Here is a 13,332-nt window from a genome sequence, read left to right as displayed (position 1 = left end):
CTATACAAACCCAATCTAGCTAGTAAGATAGAAAAGTATATAGAGGACTCTTTCCATGAACCTTGCCCCCTACCTCCTGCACACCCACCCCAATAAAATATTGGGGATCAGGGATCATCTATGTAGAACAGTTTGTGAATGCTTAGGAGAAAAGAAAAATAGGGTTAGGCTACTGAATCAATGGGTATATTTTTCCAGTTTGCCCCTTTAAAACATCCCAAAACCAAAGATTCTACCAGATTAACAATTTAGGTTTTGAAATAATTTCAAATTAAAGTTCTTAGCATTTAAGGCAATCTGTAATTCACAGTAGTCACAGGAGTCCTACCTTGGCAAGTCACTGAAACTCTAAGGCAGTACTGTCCAATAAAAATATAATGGGCGTCATTTCAAATGTTCTAGTAGCCACATTAAAAAAGTTAAAATTAATTTCCCTGTTTTATGTATTTATTAATCCCAATATATAAAAATATTGTTCTGCCCTAACCAGTGTGGCTCAGTCGGTTGGGCATTTTCCTGCAAACCGAAAGGTCACCAGTTCTATGCCCGGTTGGGGCATGTATGATAGGCAACCAATCCATGCTTCTCCTTTTCCTTCTCCCTTCCTTCCCCTTTCTCTACAAATAAATAAATTAAATCTTTTAAAAATATTGTTTTAACATGTAATCAATACAAAAATCACTGATAAGCTAGTTTACATATTATTTTTCAAACTAAGTCCTTGAAATCCAGTGTATATTTCATACTTACAGCACATCTCAATTCAAACTGGTTACATTTCAGGTGCTCAATAGCCACCTGTAGTTTGTTGTGGCTACCTTACTGGACAGCATAGCTCTAAGGCTTTAGGATTTTCATTTACATGACAGGAAGACCTACAGCTCTTAGATTTCCTAATTCAGTATCTTCTTTGAGGGCACACAATTAACTAGGCAAAGGGCCTAACACAAAGTAGATGCTTTAGAAATATCGGTTAAATAAAATGAGAAAGTAAAATTCACTGAATTTGATGATAGGTATGACCTTAGGTAACTGAATCTGCTTGTATTTACAGAAATGATAACAGCTTTTCTCGCAGGAAATAATTCTTTTATATTTCAGGAGCTAACCACATTCAGAACACTTGGTAGCTATTTAATCATCATCAATAAAGAGCTTCTGAAGCACCCACAGGCTTAACTTAAGCTTTCCTAGTGGATTCAAAGAACACGTTAATTTATTTCTCAATCCTAATTCTGTCTTTAAAATAAAAGAGCAATGCAGATGTGTTTTTATGAGAAAGAAGAAAAGGTAAGAAAGGTCAATAAAAATAAAAGCTTCAGGTGTCAAGAGCTTGGGTTCTGCATACCTGACAACTCTTAGGAGCTACTACTGGCTCTCAGCTAGTTTTGTCAGCCTTCAGAACCTCTGGTGCTACCTAGGCCAAAGTTACCGTTAATTTTTATCATGGTTGATATCAGCTACCCTTTACTGAACACCTACGTCCTGAAAGGTAGTTATGATTATCTCCTTTTTACAAATAGGAAAACAAACTCTGAGAAAGGGCACATAGCGGAATCATGACTGAAATTCAAGCCCGCCTTTTCCAAAGTCTGTTCTTTCTACTGTGTCACTGACAGGTATCAAGGATGTTCCCAGTATAGTGATGATGGTGTGTGCTCTTCTTTGGTTGGTGAAAAAAAAAAGGCAGCAAACTCTCAACAGTTTATCATCCAGGTAGGGGGTTACAGGTATGTGGGAGAGGAAGGACTGAGAAGAAAGGAATGAATCCTTGTACAAATAGCTGTTTTAGGACATATGAGAAGCAGAGCTAAAGGGAAAAACTGCCTTTTAAAAAAATTGTTACAAATAAAACATTTAAAGGTATCTTTAAAATTAAGAAGCCCACAACTTACATACCCTTAAAGATGGCTACCATCTTTTTAAGTCCAAGACGATTAATAGCAGATCTGCTTTTCACTAAGAGTAGGAATCCAAACTGATTTTAAAATGTCTTCTCCTTACGGAAATATGTAATTTTTTTTTTTTAATACTCACATGAGGACATTTTTCTTTCATTGCATTTTAGAGAGAGAAACAGAGAAACATCAGTGCAAGAGAGAAGCATCGATCAGTTGCCCTCCATATGCATCTGCACTGGGGGACCAAACCTGCAACCTTTCAGTTAGGTAGAGCCACACCAGCCAGGGCATGGATGTAATATTAATGGTGGTTAGCACTCTGCCCTGTACAAATATTAACTCACACAAGCACTAACCGACGTTTATGTAACACTACCAAACTCAATAATTTCTTGATGATTATAAAATGTTAAAATACTTCTTTTTTAAAAAAAAGCAATTTCCTTTCTGCTCACTGGGAGGTTAAGGCAACAGGATAGAAAACATTCCAGTCAATAAGATGAGGCAGTTTCCTTAAAAAACATTGTTAGTCCTGACTGGTGTGGCTCAGTGGGTTGGGTATCGTCCCGCAAATGGGAAAGGTCACTGGTTTGATTCCTAGTCGGGGCACAGGCCTGGGTTGTAGGCCAGGTACCCAGGTGGAGGTGTGCAAGAGGCAACTGATCAATGTTTCTCTCCCTCCTCCCTCCCTTCCCCCTCTCTAAAAGTAAATTAAAAATCTTATAACATACTACACTGTATTTTTGTATTTAATCCCATAGAATACAACTAAAATGAAGCATTGTCACATAGTAGCTTATAGATTTGGATGTGATACAGATCAAAACATACAATCTATTCTTGTCTGTATACAGCTGACCCAAGAACTTGGTTTCAATGACATAAGTCCTCTTATATGCAGATTTTTCAATAAACATACAGTTGGCCATACATATCTCCAGCTTTCAAATCTGCAAATTCAATCAACCACATATTAAAAGCAACATTTTTTATCCTTGCTTGGGAATCCACAGATCCAGAGGGATGACCGAATGGATTGTTCTATGCCATTTTATAAGGAACTCGAGCATCTCCAGATTTTGGTATTTGGGGGGCAGGGGGCTCCTGGAACCAATCCCCTGTGGATACTGAAAACAAACTGCAATTCAGTTTTGGGGGAAATCAAAAGTTTTATATATATATGTATGTATGTATTTTCAGCTGCGTGGGGGTCAGCACTCCTAAACCCCCACAGTTCAAGGGTCAACTGTGCATCAATGTATGCAACAACTACACAAAGTACACATGGATTTTGTCTCTGAACATTAATTATATTGGGATGCTAGTTTTTATATAATATTAAAGTGATAACCAAAGATTTGACACCTTAAAACTAGGCAGAGGACTCAGACAATATCTTAACTGTACTGGCTAGGCTAGGACATGGCCAAATTCCTGGGACACGCTTGAAACACCCCCACTAAAGCACAGACGGCCACAGCTGTGGACTGTGGAGTTCCGTAGGCGGTAGGCCTAGATCAAGAAAGAAGAAACAGTGAAGGCATAAATCACACTTCCAAAGCCACAAAACCCAGGAGATCTGTAGGGTCAAGCCTTTACTGCCTATTAACTTTGCAAGAACTCCTATTTCTCCTATCAGGTACTAACCAGGCCTGACCCTGCTTAGCTTCCGAGATCAGACAAGATCTGGTGCATTCAGGGTGGAATGGCCATAGACAGGGACTCCTATTTCTGAAGGCAGGATGAAGACTGGGGGTCTGAGATGGTATGCTTTGCAGTGGAATCACTCAGGCTTCCTCCAGTAGTACATCTACCCCACCTAATTCAGGGGTACAGGCACCACAAGACGCAGCAAGCTGCTGGGATTTCTCCCAATAGAATTCTTCCTCCTAAACAGAGGAAGCTCCCCCAGAGCTCTGCTCTGATGCTACAAAGCTCCAAACTCTAGAAAATGGCCCTGACACCTAGTGCTTTCCTTTTACAACCTTTTCTAAGCTCAGCAAATATGGACAGTGCTCTTATAGCCCTGACTGTTTACCTCTGCCAGAATTTTAGCTCACTTCCTAAAACGGTTTTATCACAGGTTACAAACCAATGGTCTATGAGCTGAAGCTAGTCCACCCATCTGCTTTGGTAGTGTTAAAAAAAAAAAAAGTTGAGCCACATGTTAAAATTGGGAAATATTACATAAAAATCTGGATATCTAGCTTTCCTCTGAAAAATCAGAGGTCTAGCAACAGTAGGCAACAACTGGTTGAAGCTGAGGAGTCACTCCCTGGTTTACAAAGGACATACACTCTCCGGCTTGCCAAGTTTCTATGGTGTCCCAGACACTGAGGCCTGGCCTCGCTTTGTTCATCAACATTTTGCTGCATCTTTGACACCCAAACTATACTCGAAAGAGAAGTTTAAAGGTAGGCCTTGGCTGGATAGCTCAGTTTGTTAGAGCACTGCCTCAATATGCCAAGGTTGTGGGTTCAATCCCCAGTCAGGGCACATACAAAAAGCAACCAATGAATGCATAAATAAGTCGAACAACGAATTGATGTCTCTCTCAAGTCAATCAATCTCAATATTTTTTTTTAACGAGTGTACTGTAAGTATCAGTTTAGTTTACTGTGTCTTTTTTTTTTTTTTTAAGAGAGGGGAAGGGAGGGAGAAAGAGGAAGAGAAACATCGATGAGGAAAGAAACATCAATTGGCTCCCTTCCTTACGTGCCCTGACTGGGCCTTGAACTGGAAACCTTTAGGTTTGCAGGACAACGCCCAACCAACTGAGCCACATGGGCCAGTTAGGGCACAGTCTTGCGTGACTTAATGGTGTTACTGATGTGGTAGTTTAAAACACAATAAATCGTGCAAGCCTGTTCCATGTGTCACAAGGTCTTTTGCATCCTGGCCCCTCCTATAAAATCCCAGGAACACCCTCAAGTGGTGCCTAGGGAGACAACAGTACCTCCATGCTGACCACTATTAGAGTGCTAAGTTTGGTGAGGTGAGCATTTCACAGGTTTCAAGAACAGTTAAGCCTTGTCTTGACAGGACTTTTGAGATTAAAAAATAAAGGAATCATTCATTTTTCTGATTGGTCTGGTCCAAATAAGAACTGTTGAACAGAGAGAGCTATAGTAGTATACACTTTTGCAACTTTAACCCATTTTCTTGCTAGGTTTTTAAAAAAAAATTCATTAGTTTTTTTTTTTAAAGATTTATTTATTTTTAGAGAGGGGGGAAGAGGAGAAATAAAGAGAGGGAGAGGAACATCAATGTGTAGTTGCTTCTCGCACACCCGCTACCAGGGACCTGGCCCAGAACCCAGGCATGTGCCCTGACTGGGAATCGAACCAGGAACCCTTTAGATTGCAGGCTGGCGCTCACTCAGTCCACTGAGCCACGTAAGTCAGGGTTTGCTTTGCAGGTTTTGATTTTAGAACATATTTATTGAGCCATATCAATGTACCAGGCACTGTGTTACATATATTATCTCATTTAATCTCTACTATCATCCTATAGGAGAGGCAATATCATCCATACTTTATATATAAGGAAGCGTGAGGCTCAGAGAGGGTAAATAATTTGCCTGTGGGTCACACAGTTAAGCAGCAAAAAGCTAGGATACAAACTTGAAGTCTATGCTTTAACCTTTATTCTCCTGTACTGCTGCCTACATGGTAAGACTTTGATGTCATAACTCTTAGAGACATTTTAAAGTTTAACCCCAAAACTGCTTTAAAACAGAAGAATTTCTGTACCAGAATGCGAATTCCTCATGGTAAACAGCAACAAAAAAAGGATGATATTGGAGCATAATAAATAATCTTTTACTGGCAGAGCTAAGGGTTCTAATTTCAGAATTTTTCATGCATATATTTATATATGTATATGTATATATGTGTGCGCGCGCTACCAAATCACAAGGGAGAGATAAGAATGTAAAAGTTATTACCGTATTTTGCCGTGTATAATGTGCACTTTTTGGCCCAAATTTCTGAGGGAAAAATAAGGATGCACATTATGCATGGGTATAATAATCCCATGTATAATGTGCACAAAAAAGTGGGTATGCATTATATATGGCAAAATTCAGTATTCCCCTAAATGAGCCCTCCAAAAAACATCTAAAACAATTGTCCTATAGGATTTTCATTACAATGGAAACCATTTTGAAATAGTGACATATCTGCTGAATCTATTTCACATTCTGTTACAGTCTCAAGAAATGTACAATGGACCAAATTAACATTCACATTAAAAGAATCATCAAGTTAAATATAATCCTCAAAACAAATAGAAGGATATTCAGATTAAATTTAAAGTTAATGCTCCTCCCCACAAGTGACTATCTTATTTGCCAGCTGCCACCTATACGGGATGTGTACTGCCACTCCCTGCCTTCCCCTACCAGCTTTTCCCAAAGACAAAAATGAAGTTCAGTGACCTTACATAGTGGTATATGAACAAAGTGAATGTGAAGGCCTGAATTATCTCTTTTTTTCCATTACCATTTATCCCCTCTATACCCTCTTCCACCCCCACCCCCTCCTTCCCACCTTAATTCTTATTAGAAATATTTTGTTCAATTAAGAATGCTGAGTTGGTGTTTTTGGGAAAATGGTATATAGGTTAGAGAAATCAAAGGTTGCCTTTATAAAATGACTTTTAAAATATCTCAAGAACAGCCTTGGCTGGTGTGGCTCAGTTGGTTGGGTGGTGTCCCACAAACCAATAGGTTACAGGTTCAATTCCTGGTCAGGGCACATGTCTGGGTTATGGGTTCAGTCCCTGGTTGGAATGCATGCAGGAGGCAACCAATCAATGTTTCTCTCTCACATGGATGTTTCTTTCCCTCTTTTTCTCCCCCCCTTTCCCCTCTCTCTAGACACAATAAAAGATTCTGGAAAAGGCAAAACTTAGTAAAAAGATCAAGAGCTGCTAGAGGGTTGTGAGGAGGAAGGGAGGGTTCATAGGTGAAGCATAGGAGAAATTGTAGGGCATTGAAATTATTTTGTATTAGATTCTAATGGTAGACACGTAACATTATGCACTTGTCAAAACCCATAGAACTTTATAATACAAAGAGTGAACCTTAAAGTATGCAAATTAAAAAAAAAACTTTTAGGAGGTCAGGGGATCCCAGGAAGAAATGGACACTGTATGACAGAATCTAACTGTATTACAAATGTATGAAACAGCATCACTACAGGGGATAGAGGAAAAGGTGCTGATCTAAAAAACTTTGGGAATGAGTGAAGTCTTTAAGACCAAAGCCAAAAGGAACTGAACATAAGCACTGTACTCGTTTCCCGTGGGAATACAGGCTAAAAAAAAAAAAAAAATTCAGATAGTTACGCATGGGGCTATTTAGGTTAATAAAACTGATATACATCTATACATGTATACTCAGATTGAACAAGTAAGTAAAAGATGGTGAATGGTGGGAGCCATGTTTCTCACTGTTGGGAGTGGGAGATTATACACAAGAAAGTGGCAAAGACTACAATGACCCATGCAGTAATGAACCAGAGTTGGGAGACATCAGTATGAATTCATGTTTAGCAGATATAGATATATTTATAAATGGATACATAGAAGCATGATAGATATGTATAGACACACAGATTGTACATACAGAAGACTTCACTTATGAGGGCCAAGAAGTAGCAACACTTCAGTAGCAAAGAGCACACCCAGATCTTTATTTCGAAAAGTATTCTGTAATAAAAGAAAGCAGGGCTTTGTGGAGAAACTGCTGATTCTAGAACTGAAACAGGGGATGTACAGGATGGGCCTGGAGTGTCTTGTAGTGCAAGTAAAGAAGGGCTAAAAACAAAACCAACCAACCAAAAAAATCCTATGACAATGGGGACATGTTAAAGTGACACAGCAGCCAACAAAAAGTGCTCCCAAAGGCCAAAGCTGGACAAATCTGAGCAACAAAATAAAGGGGTATTGGCTTATGACCCAAAGTATAAAATCAATATCCATGAGACTATACTGATATAAAGAAATGAATGAATAAACAAACAAATAAATGGGGGAGAAGAGACACAGTATCCCATGCAGAAGAATTCCCAACACCCTCAAGGGGATGGAGCATAGTGACTTATTTCCAAAGAGCACAGCATAGAGAGGAGTTACCAAAAAAAAAAAAAAAAAAAAAAAAAAAAGGAGCAACTTTACATCAGAGAAACCTGATATGATAAATACCTTCTCAGCCAAGTGAGCAAAGTCAACATTAAGTGATAAATCATGTTGATAGTTTGTACTCCTGATAGAATATGAGAATGTGAGAATGACACTTTACCTCTGTGGTCTTCCTCCCCAAACCCCTAACCCCAGTCTAATCGTGAGAAAAACATCAGACAAATCCCAATTGAGGGGCAGTCTACAAAATACCTGATCAGTCCTCAACACTGACAAGTCCGTCAAAACAAGGAACTCACAGCTAAGGGGAGCCTAAGGAGACATGGTGACTAAATGTAATAATCCTGGTGGGATCCTGAAACAGAAAATTAGCTAAAAACTAAGGAAATCTGAATTAACTAAAGTATGAACTTTAGTTAATAACAATGTTTCAATATGGGTTAATTAATTTTAACAAATGCACCTTGCTAATGTAAGAAACTGGGTTCAGGGTATATGTAGTATCTTCTCAATTTTTCTGTAAAATTTAAACTGCTCTGGAAAATAAAATCTATGTTTAAAAAAACTTTTTTTAATTACCTCAGGATGGTTCACGAGCCCTGGCACAGCAGTCTTATTCACATCTCCAGCTCTGAAAGCACCTTCTTTTCAGTCATAGACTCCCAGTGCCTTAAAGTTAACAGGAGACAGAAGAACCACTTGTAGGGCAGGTGGTTCTTTCCCAAGTATCACTGCAAGCTGAACTTCTTTTCCTTTAGGTCACAAACATCTACGGTCATTAAATTCTACATTATCCCACAGAAGAGACGAGCAGTTCAGAAAGGCAAAAAGAAAGGTCCACTGCTCATTTCTTAAGGCTTTTGTGCAGCATGCCTGGTTGTGACTTACCATCCTAAGCACAACACCCCCACCCCCACCCCCTTCTATTTAGAAAAGAAAGGATAGGCCTAGGCCTATCGAGCATGTGTAAGAATTTTCGACTGCATAGCCAAAATAGCATATAACTTTTCTAAAAATGCTGACTATTATATAACCCATTTCTGTTCCATGAAGAAATGTATATATAGAATAATAGTAGCTTTATTGGCTTATTTTGACAAATGAGTATTCTCTCTCCCCATCATTTAGAAGCTATTTTTATTCCTGGTAAACCTAGTAATTCAATGTTAACTTTATCATTTTAGGGCAAATATTGGCCTATATCAGAGCCATCATGCACGTAAGTTCTAATTAATCTCCTGACTCAACCTCACTTTATAACTGTAGTAGAGCTAAGACATATCTTGTTTATACTGTGTAATTTCAGCACTTTACCATTCTTTTTATCTTAATTTCTGTTACTTTATCTTAAATATTACCCCCAAAATGAGGTTCAAGTATGAGCAAGAAGTACCCTGTACCTACATGAATGCTGCCTTCTACCATGTGTTGTTGCTTTTTTCAAATCTCCTGACACATGACAATGCAAAATCCACCCCACATTCATGGTAACCTTCTCCCATCAACTTCAACCAACACAGCTTTCCACCCTTCCTAAATGCCTATTAAAAGTGTTTGGGTATTATCACTTTTAGCACTTGAAATAATGTTTATTAATGTTTTATTGTTCTCTAGGTTTTAGCACTAGAAATCTTGAGAATGAAAACCAAACATGCTCTTTTAGCTACAGTGCCCTTGTTCACACTAAATACTTGGTATAAATGACAAAATGTAGGGCTTTTAAATAATTTAAGAAGTAACACGCTCTGGTTGAGACGTTCTGAGATCTGTATTGGGTCAATTCTTAAACAACATTATTTAAAAAGACAGGACAACCTATTGATAACAGATGCCAGAGGCGTATCATCTCCACATTTTATTACTTAAAGAGATTACTTAGGAACAATCAAATGGTGGGTCGTGACCTCTTAGTGGATTATGCAATAAATTTATATGGTGATGACAAGCATTTAAGAAAACAAGGAAGAAACAACAGAAAATATTAGAGGGCTTCACACATAGCAATGTTAAATACTGAATGAAAAAACTTGTCGGAGGGGCATGTGCATATGTACTAGATCATGATTAACATGTATTTCTTACTATGGGTTGCTTTGAGAAATGCTGACTTAGAATATGGTGAGGTATTCTAGGTTATGTAAGAAAAATATTTAGCACCTTTTCTTTTTACTTTTATCTGAATAGATGGTGGTTTTTGAATTAACAAAATGGGGTTCTTTGAGAAACTTCTGGATATTAAAGTTGAAACAACTCTGTTATAAATTTATGTGACTTTTTCTCAAATGCAGCCTCGATGTGTTTTGTGCTGCTCTCTCACATTCTATTGGAGGCTTCCGCCTTCTAAAAGATTTTTTTTTAATGTTATCAGGCTCATTAACCTAGAAATTCAAACTGTGGGAATTTCCTACTGTAAGGGTTTGAAAGATTTACAAAAATGTCATTAATAATCATTCTCAAGCCTGACACTACTTCTGAATCCCTTGTTCATTCAGTTAATAAAATTTGAGTACTCTGCTCAGAGATACAGAAGACTAATGCTCATTAAGTGAGAGAAATACACTGACAGTTATAACAGAGTGGGGTTAAGTCCCATAAGTTGTCAGGAAAAAAAAAACCCAAACAATTAAGGTAGGATAAGGAAAAGGAGCACCAAGGAAAGCTTCATGGAAGAGACGACATTCAAGCTGGGGGGCAAAGAAAAACAGAACTGAAAAAAATAAAAATAATAAAAAGACCGGGAAGATGCTAAATATCCTATAGTGCACAAGACAGCCCCTGACAACAAGGAACTATCTGGCTCAAATGCCAAAAGTGCCAAGGCTAAGAAATCCTGAACCCAACCTTGTTTTACACAAGAAGGTAACTGAAGGCTAGAGGGATTTAAAAGCTTGCTTAAACGCCAATATTATAAAACAGGCCTCATAACCATCTTGTTCAGTGTTTAAGTCACAACACACACCCACGTGTGTTATTATACTAGGAAACAGCTGTTAAAAAAAGAGCAGGAATATCGTTATAAGGTGGCAAAACAAGCTATCTAAAAATCAAAGCTGATATTGTTTAATAGGCTTTCTTGATACAGATCTACCAATGGCTCAAGGCAAGAATTATGATACATTTTAAAAATTATACCCTGATTTGTTCATAATACTAGATTTGTCATCTATACAACTTAGTTTTTGAACATGTATCTAAGAGTAAGAAGAATTACAAAAAAACTAGGAAGCTGGAAGATCAGCTTATGCATGCACACCCGGTTTACTCCTTAGGGCAAGTCTTTCAAGCTCCCCCAGCTCCAACCACTGGGACCTGGGACCTAGGTAGGACTGATTAGCCCCCTTTATTCAGTTTCCCTTTCATTTGCTGGTGAGCTTTCTAAGAACAAATGAATTGTACAAAAAACTTCCTGAGGGTCCTGATTTAGGGCCTAAATCTAAACACATGAAAACACCTGAACATCTTTTCCTTGCTCTTAAATGCACAAAACAGAAGGGGCGGTGGTGATACGAACAACATGGATGAGTTTTCAAGAAAGTTTTTTGCTCTAATATATTATAGGAATATGCAGACACAGATATAAACTCCTTACCTCCAATTTGTCAACTGGTAAAACTTCAACTATGATACCTTGTCTACTTTGACATGCAGTAAATCACGATAAAAAACCTTCAAGAAAAGGCAGGAGACACTGTCCTGAAAACAATGAAAGACCAAAAAGGAAAAGATTTAAACTGTGAAAGGTTAAAAAAAAAAACAGCATGAGCAAGTGATACAGTATACAAATATAAGGTCAAATAAAGAACACAGCCACTTGTGTATATCCACTACCGGAAATTTCAGTGAATGAACTTTATGTTGATAGATACCAACAGAAAGTTCATCTGACTGCCTGAACCACCCTGTTCCCCTTCCCAGGCAGTCAGTCACCTCTAGTACCTAAGTCAGAGCTGGCAACAGCAAAGGGGACAGTTAAGCTCTTCTAAGGTTTTGGCTTCAGAGAAAGCTATCAAGAGGAACTTTAGCTGCATCCCTGGCAAACCATTAGGGGTCCCCACAAATCCCCATGATATACTAGTTGTTAAAGTTTTTAAAAATCCTCATCTGAGGAGATGCTTATTGATTTTAAAGAGGGAAAGGGCCCTGGCTGGTGTGGCTCGGTGGAGTTGAGCGCTGGCCTGCAAACCAAAGGGTCGCCAATTAGATTCCCAGTCAGGACGCATGCCTGGGTTGTAGGCCGGGTCCCCAGTTGGGGGGGAGGGCGAGGGGCAACCACACGTTGATGTTTCTCTCCTCTCCCTTCTCTTCTCTAAAAATAAATAAAATCTTTTAAAAAAGGGGAGGGCGGGCAGAAAGTGAGGGAGAGAGGAACAGAAACATTGATGTGAGAGAGAAAGGAAACATCAGTCAGTTGCCTCTAGCGTACTCCCTGACCAGGAACCGAACCCATTACCCTTCAGTTTACCGGATGATCCTCCAACCAACTGAGGCCCACCAGCCAGGGCTAGTTATTAAACTGTAATGGCTTTGATTACAAAACTGTGCTGAAGCCATTAAAGGACTGGAATTCGGAGAGGTGAGCCAAGCAATCCAGAAGAAACTAGAGGTTTTAAACTATATCTGACAGCCTGATAGGTTGAGAGGGACAAAAAGAAAATCCACTTCCCCCACTTTTCAGGTTAGGAACCCGAAGGGCTACATTCTAGGAACAGGAGTGAACCAGAAATTAATCAGGCCATATACTGAATGCAATTTGACCTTGACTCATCTGGTTGGCCCACAAAAATCTCAAAATAAGTAAATTTTTTTTAAAAAAGATCTTTTTTAAAAAGATTTATTTATTTTCCGAGAGCAGGGAAGGGAGACCTAGAGGGAGAGAAACATCAATTTGTTGCCCTTCGCATGCCTCCAACTAAAGACCCAGCCCTAAACCCAGGCATGTGCACTGACTGGGACTCGAACCAGTGACCTTTAGGTTCTCAAGCTGGTGCTCAATCCACTGAGCCACACCAGCCAGAGCTAATAAAATCTTTAATTAGTAAGTAAATAAAAAGACTTACAGGCATTCCAAATATTGGCATTATCGAACAGATTTTAAATTATTCCAGGAGGTGAAAACCAAACTTAATGATCTCAGCAATGATGCAGAAACCATAAAAAGTGACAAAGGAGGTTTTTAAGTGAAGCAGAGTAATTGTGTAACTGAAAAATACAAAAACTGAAATTAAGAATTCAATGAACAGGTTTAACAGCCAATGGACACAGTTGAGACAGTGAATCAGAAGATAGT

The 13,332-nt window shown here is 38.7% G+C and overlaps 1 protein-coding gene across 3 annotated transcripts in view; it reads right to left on the bottom strand.

Moving 5' to 3' along the window:
• The window catches only part of TAB3 (TGF-beta activated kinase 1 (MAP3K7) binding protein 3), a 58,036-nt gene that overhangs the window by 33,185 nt on the left and 11,519 nt on the right, over nucleotides 1–13,332 (bottom strand). The window contains exons 2-3 of one of the 3 annotated variants that reach the window (XM_054566579.1): nucleotides 11,635–11,738; nucleotides 8,625–8,814 (exon numbers count right to left, since the gene is read on the bottom strand). The exons of 1 other annotated variant lie outside the window; for it this stretch is intronic. The gene's annotated coding sequence lies outside the window, so the exon portion shown is untranslated. The remainder of the gene's footprint in view (nucleotides 1–8,624; nucleotides 8,815–11,634; nucleotides 11,739–13,332) is intronic. One more of the 3 variants, XM_054566581.1, reaches the window with a different exon arrangement.

This window comes from Pteronotus mesoamericanus, unplaced genomic scaffold (assembly GCF_021234165.1).
Source record: "Pteronotus mesoamericanus isolate MK-2021 breed Mesoamerican mustached bat unplaced genomic scaffold, CSHL_Meso_final contig_173, whole genome shotgun sequence".
NCBI lineage: Eukaryota > Metazoa > Chordata > Mammalia > Chiroptera > Mormoopidae > Pteronotus > Pteronotus mesoamericanus.
This window is presented reverse-complemented; position numbering and strand designations above follow the sequence as displayed.